Here is a 16,440-nt window from a genome sequence, read left to right as displayed (position 1 = left end):
CTGAATTAGAGGCCAATTAGTAAACCCTAGAGGTACTGAAGGAATATCTGAGAGGCAGTTGCAGACACAACAACACTTGTGACATCACAGGAGAAGATAGGGATCTCCTGGTTACAAGAGATTTTGGAGGGAGGGATTAATGATGATGTCACTGAGAACTGCCGTGGCCTACCTGCTAAACAGCTTTCCTAACAGTGACCAGTTTTGAGAGTGCCTTTTCCAGAAGTGTCTCCTATGACACAGGGGAATGTTTTATGTACTCTACCTCTTTAAAGCTACAGACTTCTTTTTCCTACATTAGCGTTTTCATGCTTTGAATGGAGAAAGTTAGTCAGGCACATGGCATGGGTAGAAATGATCTAGGAACATGGGGTGGAGGAGTTTATTCTGGATAAGAATTCTATTTCCAGGTCCATTCCTGTGACATACACTCAATTTCCTAGGATTTCTCTCTTTCCCAAAGGCCATTATTTTCCCTACAGACCTTTAATTGATTGAGCATTGTATTTTATTTTCATATTGTACTTTCCTTTATAGGAGAATTTATATATATATATATATATATATATATATATATATATATATATACACACACACATAGTTGTAGAAGACACCATATATATATATATATGTGTATATATATATATATATATATATATATTCCTGAATGTGTACTCAATAATTCCGTTTTGCAATTTCATTTTTTGCAATAAATTAGCAACAAAGCGTGACCAGTTATAGAGTGAATATAACTGTCAATATTGTGTTCCTACTTCAAATAATACTCCCAAATCCTTATTTTATCCAAAAACTATGAGACATTAGTAAAGCACAGGCCATCATGTACTATAGAAGGCAGATCTCTACTCCTATTAGATATCAGTTCTAAAACATGTACCTTCCTGTGTTCCCAGGGTCAGACAAAAGGGTTTAGGTGGTTTTACCACTATTCTTTCTCAGGTGAAACACAAGACTCAGAAGGATGGACAGAAAGAGGAATGGCTTGATGTCCAGAGAAACCTCAACTTCAATAGGTCCATAATAACAGGAAGGAATTTGATTGGCATTTCTACATTTTTGACCTAGTTCTACAGAATCCATCCTAAAATTCCACCAAACCACATAGCTGTAGGAGCCACCAAATATATACATATATACATATATACATATATATATATATGTACATACATACATATATTTATATATATATATATATATATTTAGATAGTTATATATATATATATATTTAGATATATAGATATATATATAGATATAGATATGGATATAGATATAGATAAAGATATATAAATATAAATATAGATAAAGATATACATAAAGATATAGATATAGATAACAAGAGACAGATATAGAGGTAGATAGATAGATAGATGATAGATAGTAGATAGATAGATAGATAGATAGATAGATAGATAGATAGATAGATAGATGGATAGATAGATCTGCCACAAAACTACATAAGATTGATGACGCTAAGACGTGCATGCTGCCAGGAAATGGATATAGATCTTTCCTGAGAGACCCAGGTAGACCATGCCAATTACAGATGTGAAGGTTATTGGCACACCAGTGGAATGCAAACAAACCTCTTGTTTGTAAATTTGGAGAAAGGATTACCAGGACTGAATGGGCTTTCAAGCCCATAACAACAATGCCAACGACCCATAGCTTTCTGGTACTAAACCAATATTCAAAGACTGTACATGGACAGAACTATGGCTTCAAATGTATATGTAGTAGAGGATGGCTTTGTTGGATATCAATGGAAGGAGAGGCTCTTAGGCCTACCAAAGCTGGAACCCCCAGTGTAGGGGAATGTCACGGGTGCTGGGAAAGTGAGTGGTTGGTGAGGGGAACACCTTTATAGAAGAACTGGTTGGGGAAAGGATAGGAGTCTTATGACTGGAAAACTAGAAAGGTGAATAATATTTGAAATTAAACAAAATATTCCATTTTTATAAAAGGAAAAATAAAATTTTAACCAACTGAACAGCCAAAGAGGAATCTCAATCCCACTTGAACGGGAGAAGAAATGAACCTCAGGAGGGAAGAGTGAGGGGCCTGTGTGAGAAAGGAGTCAGTAAGGGAGAGGGGAACATGTTCAAGTGTTGGTAGGGAATTTGACTGAAGTCTTGAGTGCCAGCAGAATGAATGAAAAGAGTCAACCTCATGAACTAAAAGTTTGGAGGTGGGGGTGGCTCTAGAATATTCCAGAGACCTGAGATGTAAGAGACTATCAGGACTCAGTGAAATGTCCAGGAGTAGGTAGAGGGAACTTGTAGAGGCTAACTCCATGACGAAGAGAGAGCATCAAGTGAGGGATAAGGTTGCCATCCACAAATCAAAACTCTGACCCATATTTGTTGCTGTCTGAAAGAATTTAAGGGACAAAACCAGAGAGGAGCCTGAGTAAAAGGAATTCCAGTGTCCCGCGATATCTGGGAACCAGATTAAGTAGAGGCCCCCAAGGCCTGACACTATTACTCATGCTTTGTCATGTTCACAAAACAGACCTGACATGACTGCATTAGCAAAGAAAAAACAAGCAGCTGAAAGAGTCAGATGCAGACATTTACACTCAGCCAATGAACAGAAGCTGCTAAGCCCTGTGGTTGAATTGGGGAAAAGCTGAGGAAGCTGAGTAGGGGAGCAACGCAGTCGGAGGACCAGCAGTGTTAACTAACCTGGACCTCAGTGATTTTTCAGACACTGAGCCATCAATGTGGCATCATGCACCAGCTAATATGAGGCCTCTAAGATTGGAGTGCTGGTTCTGGACACAACAAGAGAAGATGCACTTAACCCTCAAGACACTTGAGTTCCCAGGTAGTGGAGAGGTCTGGTAGACTGAGGGTGGAGTGGGAGACAGCTTCATTCAGTTGGGAATGTGGGGAGAAGGTATGGGATGTAGAACAGAATATGGGCTTTGAGAAGAATGAAATCTGAACTCTAAAATTTTATTAAGTAAAATTTTAAAAGAGAAAATATAAACTATAATAAACACTTTCTTCCCCAACTTGCTTTTTTTCCTCCTTGGTCATGGTATTTCATAAAAGTAATGGAAACTCTGGCTAAGACACAGTATTATGGGCAAAATTGTGCAAATGCTAGTTAGAGAAGTATGACATCTCTATGTAGTCCAGTTAGTTTATCAGATTCAAACTTCCTTATTCAGAGATAGCAACTAACAGAGAATTTCTAAGACTAAGTTAATTATCATGCCGTAGTGAACATTTTTAACCAAACCATTATGGGATCTGTGATATCCAAAAAGAAATCAAGAGACTAGGAATACTAAAAGGAATGAATCTTGTTTAAACATTCTTGGAAGAAATGAAATTCATATCTATTAGATTACCATAAAGGGATTGATGCTTTGGATTGTGGCCTGCTACCAAACACAATCCATATTCTCTTTTATTACTTTCAAAGTAATAATAGTTTAATTAATAAGATGTGAACTTAACTCCAAAGATATTACTGTATGTATGGGTGTATTTTGTTTACTACATTTATTATAAAAATAATTTGTGTAAGAATGTCAATTGGAATTGCTTGGAAAAGTTCCTTGAGTTTACAGATATGGTTTTACTTAAATGAGATTTTCTCTAGCAGTGAATTCCATTTGTTTATATCATGGTTCCTTCTACATATACTGATGGAAATGACAATAGTTAGATTATTTCAGAAACACCTGGATAAAATTTCACTTACCTAAGGAAATGATTATTGAAGAAGTGCAGCAATTTTCTTTCTCACTACTGATGTACTTTCTTCATGTACATTGCTATTGGCTTCTGGAAAAAGAAAGCAAAATTCATTTTTTAATGTCTCAAGTTACCAAAGTACTTTAGAAAAAAGTCTATCTTGTCTTATAAAGGAGATATTTATCTAATGCTAAATAAGAGTAAAAAGAATAGCTTTTGGGTTCTTTTTTAACTGTCCTACAAGAAATAAAATAAAATGCTTTTAATATACCATTTTTTATAGTGCTCAGCATCTCTGGTGTGTGTCTCTCACTCCCTCTCTTATCCAGATCTCTTTTAGTTTATGGAGCTGAGATGCCATGCATAGTAAACATCTTCATTCTCTCTCCCCCCAGGCTCTAAACCTCCTGCTTATTACCAGTGTTGAAAAAAACTTTATATTCACTGATATATGCAGGACCAGAAAATACCTGTCTTTTTGCGGTTAACTTGGCATTCTCAGGGTCCTTCCATGCAGGATACACCAAATGCTTGAGTGATATTACACCCCAAGGAGAGCCCACAGCTGATATCTCTTCAAACTAAAACTTTGTTTTTTCCAAATATCAATATTTGCTGATGCCTCTTAAAAGCTTTAACATCCTTTGTAGCCCTCCTCCCACCCAAGGTAAAAAAAAGAAGGATGGAAGCATTGGGTTTAGTGGTGGTGGCCCTGTTTAAATAGGTTCATTGGAGCAACTCCCATCTGTGTTGTCTGGATAGCAGAATTACATTACACAGTTTAGCAGAGGCAGCTTGTTCCATTAGCAAACATTTCATGAATACACTAGTAGTTCAATTTTGCAGAGTTGTCATAACAAACAGGAAACAGCAGCAGTGGCAGAAATAGAACAGCCAGGCTTCTGTACGTAGCCTGGACAGAGAGAAGTTCTATGCTGTGATTCTCTCAGGGAATTGAAATCAGCAGAGACTCAAGATCCACAAACATTGTTGCTGCTGCTTCATTTGTTTGCCATAGTCTGTGTAGCCAACTTTCCCTTGGAAAAAATAGCATATGTTTGAAATGTTTGCTGCTGCTACAAATACATTACTGTAGCTGAGTAATCCTGTACATTATTTTCTCTTCAGAGTGATTGACACTATCCAAATCCTTTACAGTTATTGCTGCTAATTTTGAAACGGGTAATCCAATATGTGATCAGTTGAGAAAATTCAAAACAGTGTACCTGCTTTGACCATGTTTCCAATATAAAAATTTAAAAACACTTACAACCTATGAGCTGTAATGGTACTGGAAACCCTTAACAACCATCTCAATAGCAGTTACATATTCTTACTCTTGTATAAAAAATAGAATTAATTGGCAAAAGGTGATAACAATTTGTTTTTGAATGGGCTAGCCTGTCGGTGATTTTGGTCAAGATGATAATTATCAAAAGCATGATTTCAAGCAAGTTTATAAAATAATGTGTTTAAGATATGGAGCTCATTTGCAAATTTTCCTATCCTGTTTGGCCAAATGCACATGCCATCTAGTTGTAGGGATTAATCTGGTTTATATTGTAGAAACTCAACCTAAATATACATGTTTTTTCATGCATCTACCAGCAGGGTCACAAACCCACAGTTTTATTTCAATTGTCATCTATAAAATTCCATCCGTTACAAACAACTGTCCCATGGTTGTTGGGAATCGGTGGTAGAGTTTTTATTTTTTTTTCTAGTTCTATGTTAAATGTAAAGATATGAAAGGTAATAAGTGTGTGGAAAAACAATTTGGAATTGTATCTTAATAATATATTTCCCTTGGATTTTACTTTGTTTTATGTTTTATTAAGAAAATTATTGAACTTGGTGACTCAAGACAGCAAGTATAATACATTTTTTTTCTATTTTCTTTTTTTCGGAGCTGGGGACCGAACCAAGGGCCTTCCGCTTGCTAGGCAAGTGCTCTACTACTGAGCTAAATCCCCAACCCCATATAATACATTTTTAAAAATGATTTTAAGCAATATATTATGTGAACTTGAATTTTAACTCCAGTACTCCTGATTCTCAAGGGGACTTTTTCACACTTTTCTTTCTTGAATTTGAAAAATGAAGTGTACTTATACGTAAATCGAGTTTTAGAGGAGCAAAATGATATAATTTGAAGGAAATACTTAGTGTAGATTATAGGATTAATAAATAATGATATTTGACTATATCCTCCCTAGATGGTGAAGCCCTTGAAGGAAAGCAGAAACTTCATTTTTTTATAAACCTATTTTCTAGACATGTACTGGAAACATAATAAGTAATCACTTATTTTTGGAGTAAGAGTTTGAATGAGTTAGAGTAGTACATATAATCTCCAATTACCAAAAGTCAGATTTGTAGAACCATCATCATGTTAAAAAAGAAGAAATGAATACTCAAACAGAGTCATTTGACAATAACATCATTTTTCTCTTATTTGACTAAACCATATACATTATGCCTAGGCAATTTCTTTCAAAAGCAAAGTTTTTGGTTAGTAAAGAATGTATGTATGTATATATGTATATGTGTATACATTTGTATATGTGTATGTGTACATAGGGACACACACACACACACACACACATATATATATATATATATATATATATAATTGTGTATGTGTACTTAAGGGCATATGTATATATGTTTATATGTATATATGTATATACGTGTAGGTGGACACATTTATATATATATATATATATATATATTTGTTTGTATGTGTATATGTGTTTATATATATATTTATGTAACATAAAATGCACTCTACTTTCTAACTTTATGCAACTTTTCACAGCTATACATTAGTACTCAAGATTTTTAAAAGCTGTTTCATAAATTTTGATTCATTGTAAAGTTACAGTTCAGAAAAGAGATTCAAGGTAGCTAATTAATTTTTATAATATCAAATTTCCTCATCTATTTCATAAAACACAAAGATTTAGTTTGGTAATGTGACTGTATATGGGTTTTAGCATGAGACATATCTAATTAACTTTTCCATCATGTGATGTAATTTCAGGATACTAAAGGACCTATGTGAGTTAGAAAATATAACAAATGGACTGCTATATGTGATAGATCAGAATGATAGAAAGATACATACATACATACATATTTACATACATGAAAGATCACAGATAAGTAGATTAATATCACATACTCAGAATCATCAATCATGAAATAATTATTAAATGTGAAATATCTTCTTATATGAAGCACAATTTTAAATGTGAATTATGTTCATATCTTAATACCTAAAGGAACATTTATCAGCCGTAATTTTAAAATAAAATGTCTATTTAACACTTCCACTCAGGTAATTAACAGAGATGAAATACTTAGATTCCTTTACATTAATCTGTCAAATTCTCCCATCATCTCGTCTTTGTTACTTAAAGGCATAACATCATACTTTGTCTCTATTTGCAAATCTTCAGCTACTTTCCACCCTGCTCTGCATTCTACCTCAAATCTTATCACTATATTTAAGTCTCTAAGAGATCCTCATGTGCTATCATGAAATTTAATCATGATCCATCATTTTTTATCTTTACTAACATTGCTCTCATATAGGTAATTATTATTTCTCTGTCACAAATGAGATCACTACCGCTTCCGTGTTTTCAGTACTATTTTCAACATCAACCATTTTATAATTGCTCTTTAAATGAGATAATAAAATGATCTATTTTCCCCCAATAAATTTCCACCAACAGTTTGTTCCATTGAATCTTTAGACAAGAAAAACAAAGTTGTTACAAAGTTCTAGTTCTACTCAGATTTAAAACAGAAAGCTGGCTATGTGACAAGAATCATAGGAAGAATACTTCTGGAAGAGAAAGCAGAGCTTGGAGAAGACCTCATGCAGAGAAGTGCTTCATGCAATTTTAAACAAAAAGTGTGAAAGACCTGAACTTGCATATTGAATATTATTTGTTGAATAATATTTACAAGTGATTCTGAGTGGACTACATAAGCATGTTTATTTATAAATCCATGGTAAATGCTAAAAAAAAATGACATCGACGTGTAATAGAGCAGAAAAGGAAATAAAGTGGAAATTTGGTACAGGTTACATTATGGATGTTATCAGTTTAAACATGCTGATTTCATGTGATGAATATCACAGATATACTAACAGTATTGCATGACTCTATAGTGAAATTACACAGAGTGAGAACACTAACAATAACCTGTGACAAAAATGGCTATATGCTTTAATATTTCTTTTTGAAAACATTCATTTCAATTAAGAAAATTCAATAAAGGAACCAAAGATAACTCTTTTCATCTTTTGCATATCCAATCTTTAAACAGACAGGAGTATACTGGATGAATTTTCTTCAAGCATTTTGCTACTCCAGTTATTATTAATTTAAAACAATATGCAGATCAGGGTGTCATACTTGTGGGTATTGGTTACTAAGACCCAATAATCTCCTCAGAAGGACATCCATATAAAGGAATCTAAAATAATTTCCATTTAAATATTAAAAATCTTAAATATGAAGACTGCTTATCATTTTCACAATACATACACCATTTGTAATTACTTCATTTTTACGTATCAGTATCAGTCACTCTACCTCTCTTATTTTGATATATGACAAGCTTAACAAAGAGCAGACCCTATGTTTCTCAGCATGCCTCACATTTCACCAATTTTCCACTGCATCTGGGCCATATTACAATCAATATAATTAATATTTTCAAGTAAATGATAATGGGATACAAATGCATATTTTGATATTTCCTACAGTAAAACAAGTAAAAAGATCCAATAAAAGAATAGGTACAGAATTTGTTTATATGAAAACAGTAGGTTAATAATACCTTATAATATCCACCCTAATTCATATTGAGTCAGTGCTGAAGTATATGTGTCAATGTTTATGAAAAGATTAAATATCTTTTATGTATCTTTCTAAAAACAATTGGACATAGTCAATAAAAAAGTGTCAGGCTCAGATAAGGTTTAGAAATAATTAAAATAAGTTCCAAAAAATATTCTAAAAGACAGTTATACAACATATAAGTTTAATTCTCAGGCTCCATAACTAGATAATATAGTACTGAGCAATTGTATTCAATTTGCACATACAATTTTAATTTACATAGGAAATAAATGTTTAAAATCTCAAAAGCTATATTTATTCAACAGTAAGATTTCAGAAGTGTAAGTTTATTCTTTTTTTTCATTTTCATTAAATAGGGTATTTCTCATTTGTATTTCAAATGTTTTTATCTTTCCTGGGTTCCTCTTCATCACCCCTAGTCTCTCCCACTCCCTCATTTTAGTGATTGTCTCCTCCACATGGACACTCCCTTCCTTACTGTCCCAGACAACCAAATATCCAAACTTTTAAAATGGGTTAGAGAGCTAAACCAAGAATCCTTAACTGATGTAACTCAATATCTGAGAAACATATCAAGAAATGTTCAACATCCAGAGTTATGAGAAAAAAGGAAATCAAAATGAACCAGAGATTCTACATTACACCAATCAGAATGACTAAGATAAAAAACTGATGCAGTAGCAGAGTGGTCTAGGATGTAGACAAAGTGGAACACTACTCCACTGCTGGTGGGATTAGTAGCTCTATAGCCACTTTGGATATCAAGGTGGAGGGTCAGAGAAAATTGCAAATAGCTTTACTGAAGACCCAGCTTTACCACTCACTTCAACACATATACCCACACTTGATCCACATATAACAAGGACATGTGCTTGAACATGTTCAAAGCAGTCTTACTCATATTAGTCAAATGCTGGAACCAATCGTGAAATATGTCATCCCCACTGAGGAATAAATAGAGAACGTGTGCTATAATAAAACAAAGGAACACGACTCAGGTATTAAAAATGAGGACACCAAGAACACTGTACACAAAGGGAAGAAACTGGAAAATAGTGAAGTAACAGAGTACAAAAAGGTCATATCATGGAATGTACTTAGGGACAATTGGATGTTAGCCACAAAGTTAAGAATACCCAGTATTCAAATCCTTTATCACATGGAGGGTAACATGAAAGAAATCCAATTATGGATGCTTGCAACAAACTTAGAAGGCAGAGGGATGAAGGGACCTAGGTAGAGGTAGAGAAGGATAGACAAAGTGGGGAGGGGGATAGCAACAATGAAAAGAGAAAAGAGAGAAATCCAGAGGAAAAGTGGAATAAATAACAATAATCATCAATGGTGGGTGGTGAACTTGGGTATCCCCAGGAAAGTCCCAGATTTCAAAAATGCAAAAGGCTCCTATACACCTACTGGGATGATAGTAGTTTAAATACTAAGCAGCAAAGAGATAGAACAACTAGAGACTGCCTCTTGTAGCTACAAATGACCCAAGTGAAGGTATGGTGCTACCCATGCAGCTCAAAATTTTTAACCTATAAATATGCAAGGCCTAAAAAAAAGTAAAAGAAAAGAGCAGAGAATGAAGAAAGCCCCTTCAGAGACTACCTCACCATAAGAATCATTTCATCCACAGACCTTAAATCCTCTAACTATTCCTGATGTCAAGATGTGCTTGCAGATAAGACCCTAATATGTCTGTCCTCTGAGGGGCTCTGCCATCATCTGACTGAGACAGATGCTGATACAGCTAAACATTTGACAGAAAACTGACAGCCACATAAGATGAGTTAGTCTAATGCCTAAAGGATCTTAAGGGGATTGGAAACAAATATGAAACACAAGAGTATCAAATAAGTTTATCCTTCAGAGTCTCAGGAAATTTACCAACGAGAGTATACTTGGCCAGTACATGGTTACTGCTATATAGATAGCAAAGCATATGGAGAAGACAACTGTCCAATCTTTAATCTCTGGAAAGGAAGGCAATCGGTCTTGTGGAAATGTCATATCCCAGAGAAGGGGGATGTTAGATGGCTAAAGTGAAGTGGGCATGTAGATGGAGGATCACCATCATAGAAACAAACAGCATCGGAAAGGCTTGGGGGATTCAAGAAAGAAAGAAGAGTTTGGGAAATGACTTTGAAATGTAAACAAATACATAGATTATTTTGCACTTCCAATGTTTATAATATAAGATATGTATGTTTCCAACAGAGATGTTCACATCTCTCTCCTTAATGAATATACAGTCAGTATTTGTAACATAGGTTTACTGAAAGTTGAAATCCAAAATTGTTGTGACTTACTTATTATTCGAATTTCACATAGATAAACCCATTCAATATTTTATCTTCTGCCCATGTAACTATAGCAAATATTTAGTTACTTGATAGAAAATTAAAAAAAAAATTGTCTTTCTACTCCATTAGTTTTCCATTCAATGCCTCAAATGTCTCTCAATTTAACTGTATGTACTACATTCCCTTCATTGTTGCTCTTTTCCCTGTCTCTTCACAGTTGATATTCCTGTTCCTGACTGTGTCCTTCAGCAATACATAAGTACACTTGCACTTCTCAAAATATATACAGCCTGTTTCACTAGACTCTTACACAAAATGATCATACAGATACACAGTTTAGAGAATTAACATTCAGATTAAAGTGAATATGTAATTCATTTTTTACTTTTTGATCTGGATTAACTCATCTAGGATGGCATTCACAAGAGGAATTCTGATTTATTTTCATTGATATTGGGTTTAAAATACTTGTGCATTATATACTTCCTACCTTGGATTAGTCCGGCATACCACACACAGAACAGAACAAATCAATTAATTGTAGGATATGTGCATGTATGTGTCTAGGTCATTCCACAGTAACTCATGCTAAATGTTTGAGTAGCAAATCTGTTCAAAGATAGAATGACCTCCCTTTTTTGCATGTTTCTTAAACATACCAAATCACCTCACATTGCACCAATTATTTATACCTCTGGGCTACAGATTAAATTCATTATATCTACCATTAATCTCTCCATAGGGATTAAGAGCTTATTGATAAATAATTTTGTAGTCTTTAGATTAGAATTTTGTCCCAAAACTCATTAAGTATTTATTGTTCTGTAAATTCAAACCTAAGTGGTATTTCAGAAATTTGAGTTTCATGGTCAGACTTCGTCAGCTAAATGCACTCTGTCCATTGTTGGCAAGTTCAAGCTATGCTTCCTGAATGTCATGTTTGCTGTGACTACCTAGTTGTATAGTCATGGGATACGCAAGTGAGTTCTCATATAGTTTTCTCAATACTAAATTGATCTGATCAGAATCTGTGAAGTGACGAATCAATCTCTTTGTGCTGAATGTAGGTTGCCAAACTCCCTCTGGATAATTTTTGAATAGCATCTTGTACTTATGCATATGCTTTTTAGGTGGTTTCTCATTATCTATTAACACTCCACATAGATCTGGAGCATTATATTATTGTAAGTTTCCAAGCCAAGTGATTACCTGTCCTGGATTAGAATCGTCTGTGAGTTTCTAGATCAATGTGTGTAATCCTAAGGGATTCTTCTTGATATATTATCATCTATGGATGGTGTAATATCTACAACGTTTGATACACAGCCTTTGATACACCTTCCTTCTGCTGTGTAAAATAAAATTATTTACAGCAATGGGATCCTGTAATATTTAGGCTACTACATGAATCCTTTAGTAAAATATATCTATGCATGCTTATTCATGCCCAAAAAGATCCATGGGGAGACCAACCTGGCTAAAAATGTCAATTGCTACTCAGATGTCCACTATGTATACAGTCTGAGGAAGAGTCAGTTCAGTTCAGGTGTGGAACTGAAGAATACTCAGCCATTTTCCAAACGAAAAAAAAATCAAGTGACTAAGATAAGGATTGTGGGAATGCTTTCATCTATGTAGAACATTAATTTTAGACTCACATACAAATGTGTGATGTGCAGTATTAACAACACTTTATTTCAGTAGGAATTATATACTTTTGGGTATGGTCTCTCTGGACTATTGTATGATATCAATATAGTTTGCTGTGACAGATTTTCAAGTACATATGAAATATGAGGACTCCAGCAGAGTAACTCTTGCTCAAGTAATACCCTTCATGTTATTTGTGACCCTCACTGGGAACACTTACTGCTATGTATCAGAGTTCTGATTCAATTTTAAGTCTTTTTTTTTGTTCTCATGCTAACTTTTGATGTTTCCTTTCTCCAATAGAATAGTTAGTCAATGAGCCTGTATACCAGACATCAGATGCAATATCAAGCATTGGTTGCAGCTTGCCCCTCTGCTGAATTCACAGCTATGAGGAAGTGTTTCTTATGAGAAGTAATTGATCTCTACAATGAAGATTATTGTTGTCTGTGTTTTTCTCTGACTTCCTCAGTACTCTTAAGGGTCATATGAGGGAAGAAATCACAATGAGAGTGAGAAGCGATCTTTCTGGATCCCAGGATAGACAAAATACACCAAAGTTTCCTTGCAAGATATAAGAACATAGTGGACAGGGTTTGTATTCAACTTAGTCAATGAAATGCTCTCCCTTTATACCCTGTATATGTACAAATATTTACACAATTGGATTGGCTTGTTAGCTATGCCTACTTACCCAGCCTGCCCAGTTTTCAGGCTGTGAAGAGGAGACTTTGTTCTCAGCAAGGGATCACCTGGTGGACAAACATCTTACTCTTGCTCACTGTTTCCCTGTTCCTCCAAGTTAAGCAGCTTCTTTCAAATGGATCGCCATTGTCCATATTATCCCTGACTTCAGGTCTGAAGCTATGAGCCCAGTCAACAAGAAAATCTCCATAGCTAAGAAAAAGTAAAATTTTTCATTTTTTAATGCTGAGGTCGAGGGGCAGATATTATGGTGACTTTCTTTATTCTAAGATCTTCTTCAAACAGGGAAGGGGGAAGAGCATTAGAGGAGGGTAAGTTTTGATCTATCTAGGGTTGCTTAACAATAATAGTAATAATAATAATAATAATAATAATAATAATAATAATAAGTAGTAGTAGTAGTAGTAGTAGTAGTAGTAGTAGTAGTAGTAGTAGTAGTAGTTTAGACTAGGAAGTTTATTCAGCATTTAAGAACACTGCCTGTCTTTCCAAATGTCATGAGTTCAATTCCAAGTGTACTCATCGTGGCATCCAACCATTCATAATGACAGGTGAGTCTGGTGAGTCTGACAGGTACAGTATACTCATAAAAATCAAATAAAATAAATCTTTAAAATAAATAAAAAAACAAAAGTTTACTTATCTAAGTTTAAGTTACTGTGCTTCTGTAGCTGACCAACTTTCTGTGTTCCTCTGAGGACAGAAAATGCATCTCTCTCTATTAAAATCCAGGATGAGAGCTCACACACTGCTTGCCATATCTCGTCTGTTATTTAAACACAGCTTCTGCTTTTCTGAGAAATGAAATAGCTTCCATTACACTCCTATCGTACCTTCAAGTTCTACTTTTGAGAGGCACATCAGAAAAGTGTGTTTGTGCATGAGGACGTTGGAGTTGCAGTTTCTTCTGATGTGAGAATACTGGGTTTAACACAGAGGGGTCAAGACGATCAAGGAATGACTGGGTGTAATAACTATCTTTTGTTCAAATTCTGCTGATGCCATGGGTCAGTATTCCTGGAAGTTTACCCAACTCACAGGTTTTCTTCTTGAGCTCAATAGTCAGTTTCTCCTACTTCTTAATCTGCTGAACTTGCTCATTGATGGTGGAAGGTTGGCATGATGCCTTCCCAGCAGACCCTGTAGATAAACACAAGGGAACATGCATATTAATGGCCCAGTCACAGGAGAGACCATTCTGAGTCCCCCAACAAAGCATGAGGAAAGGGGAAATCTACAGACACTTTGAAGCACTGAGAGAGTAAGAAAGCTCTTTTCAAGTTGGACCTATTAGCTACTCTCCTGCCTCCAACGATGATTGCTAGACATATGCAGGTAAGTTCTGTAGTCCATAGTTCTTAGGACAACCAAGCCCTAATCATGTATGTTCAAGAAAAATGAGTCTGAAATCTTGATACATTTCCAGGGGAGTATCCCTCTCTCTCTCTCCTTGTCACAACATGTCAATGACTTGAACAATAATCGTCTGTAGATGAAGTCCTATACTCTACCCTGAGAGTAGAAGATTTATCTGTGTGGCTCCTATTGGATATCTTTCTCATTCAGAGTGTAATTAAGGAACTCATAGCAAACTAACTGCATGCTTGTCAATTTCTGGCTGTCTGCCAAATATTCATCAGATATTCTTGTCGCTTGGTCCCTTCTTTAAAAGTTCAGATGTTTCAGACCATAAGTCCTGCTCCTAGAAGGTCTGACCCAAGCACAGCTTCTCCAGGAAGATCCCCAGTACTGGCTCAGGGCTTACTCTCTCTGCTTTACACCAGATTATTTATTTTGCATATTTACAACAAGAAAGAAGTCCTAATATCATTTTTTTCTCTCTCATCTCTCCATGCACTCTGTTTTTCCTGTAAATAACTCGATAATCCTAGAAAACATGTCTGTGTCTAAAACAATAAGCATTAACAAAATACCACAAGGGCAGCTTCTGTTTCCATAACACTAGTGACATCACAAAGAATACCATGGAATTCCAGGCATGCAATAGTGTACCAGAGGAGTGTCCCCTTCAACAGTACATAACTATCCATTAACCAGATATTCTCCAAGTCAACAAGCCAAGTTGGCCTTTCCAGTACCTTTGCTGAGACACAAGGGAAGACTTTCCATCACTCTACCTTCTAAAAATGGAGATATGACTGATTAATTGAATTTTTTCCTACCTTCATGTACAGATACTGAAGCCTAAACTTGCAAACAAAGCTCAGAAATTGTTCATCCCGACCTTACTATGCACACTGAAAATGACAATGAAGAAAGGAAGTTGAGAACTTAGGTCAGTATGATTGTCATTTATGCAACGATTCTAAACAGTTAATCACTCTAAGCGGACATCTTCTTTAGCTAAATGATCATTTTATCCAATTTCCTCATCCATTGCTCCTCCTAACTAATTCTGGAGAGTTGGGATTATGCCTTCCTTGTAGAGCTGGTACATAGATAAATACAAGTAAGCAACGACTTTGGAAAGATCCACAGAGAAGTACAGTTTAGTTGAGGGAGTAAAAAAATTGGAATAATTATGTAAATTCAGGCAAAAACATTGTTCAGAGCCTCAAAAATAACATGTTTAGTCATGGGGTTCTTTATGATGTGAGCAGCAGTTCACAGATCAGGCTACAGGTGCATTGCTTAACATAGGTGCAATTTGAGACCTCAAAAACAGAGGAAGCATGATGAGTCAACCTTGGAATGCAATTAAGAAGTCATGCTGTACTATGGAGAGGTATCCTGTGGAGGAAAGAGACAGACAGAGACAAAGACAGACAGACAGACAGACACAGACACAGACACACACACACACACACTCACACACACACACACACACCAAAACAAAGCATCAGTCATGGGGACAAGTATGTTGTAGATCAATCATAAGGAGCTTCACCCATAGAATAAAAGTCAAATTCTTCTGTTGGGTGCCACATGTGACAACGTCTATACTCTTGAAAGGGTGTCACTACTACATTTCTGGAAAGCATCTATTAGAAACATACAGACAGGGAATGGTAAAGTAGGGTAGAGTCTAGGTATTATTAAACTATACATGTTTATTAAAGCCCCATGTAACCTTTGTCATGATGCTGGCAGTCTCAGCAAAGAGAAGCCTGACATGCATTTCTTGAATATCTAAAAATTTTCTTTTTATACATG

General features: G+C 35.3%; 1 long non-coding RNA gene across 1 annotated transcript in view; it reads right to left on the bottom strand.

The window, feature by feature from the left end:
• LOC134484279 (uncharacterized) overlaps positions 1-14,741 on the bottom strand; it is a 76,087-nt gene extending 61,346 nt beyond the window's left edge. The window contains exons 1-3 of the long non-coding RNA XR_010061690.1: positions 14,305-14,741; positions 13,256-13,458; positions 3,733-3,815 (exon numbers count right to left, since the gene is read on the bottom strand). This is a non-coding gene — a long non-coding RNA (uncharacterized LOC134484279). The remainder of the gene's footprint in view (positions 1-3,732; positions 3,816-13,255; positions 13,459-14,304) is intronic.
• Between the last annotated feature and the right edge of the window lie 1,699 nt (positions 14,742-16,440).

This window comes from Rattus norvegicus, chromosome Y (genome assembly GCF_036323735.1).
Source record: "Rattus norvegicus strain BN/NHsdMcwi chromosome Y, GRCr8, whole genome shotgun sequence".
NCBI lineage: Eukaryota > Metazoa > Chordata > Mammalia > Rodentia > Muridae > Rattus > Rattus norvegicus.
The sequence above is the reverse complement of the archived record's forward strand: the minus strand, read 5'-3'. Positions and strand labels throughout refer to the sequence as shown.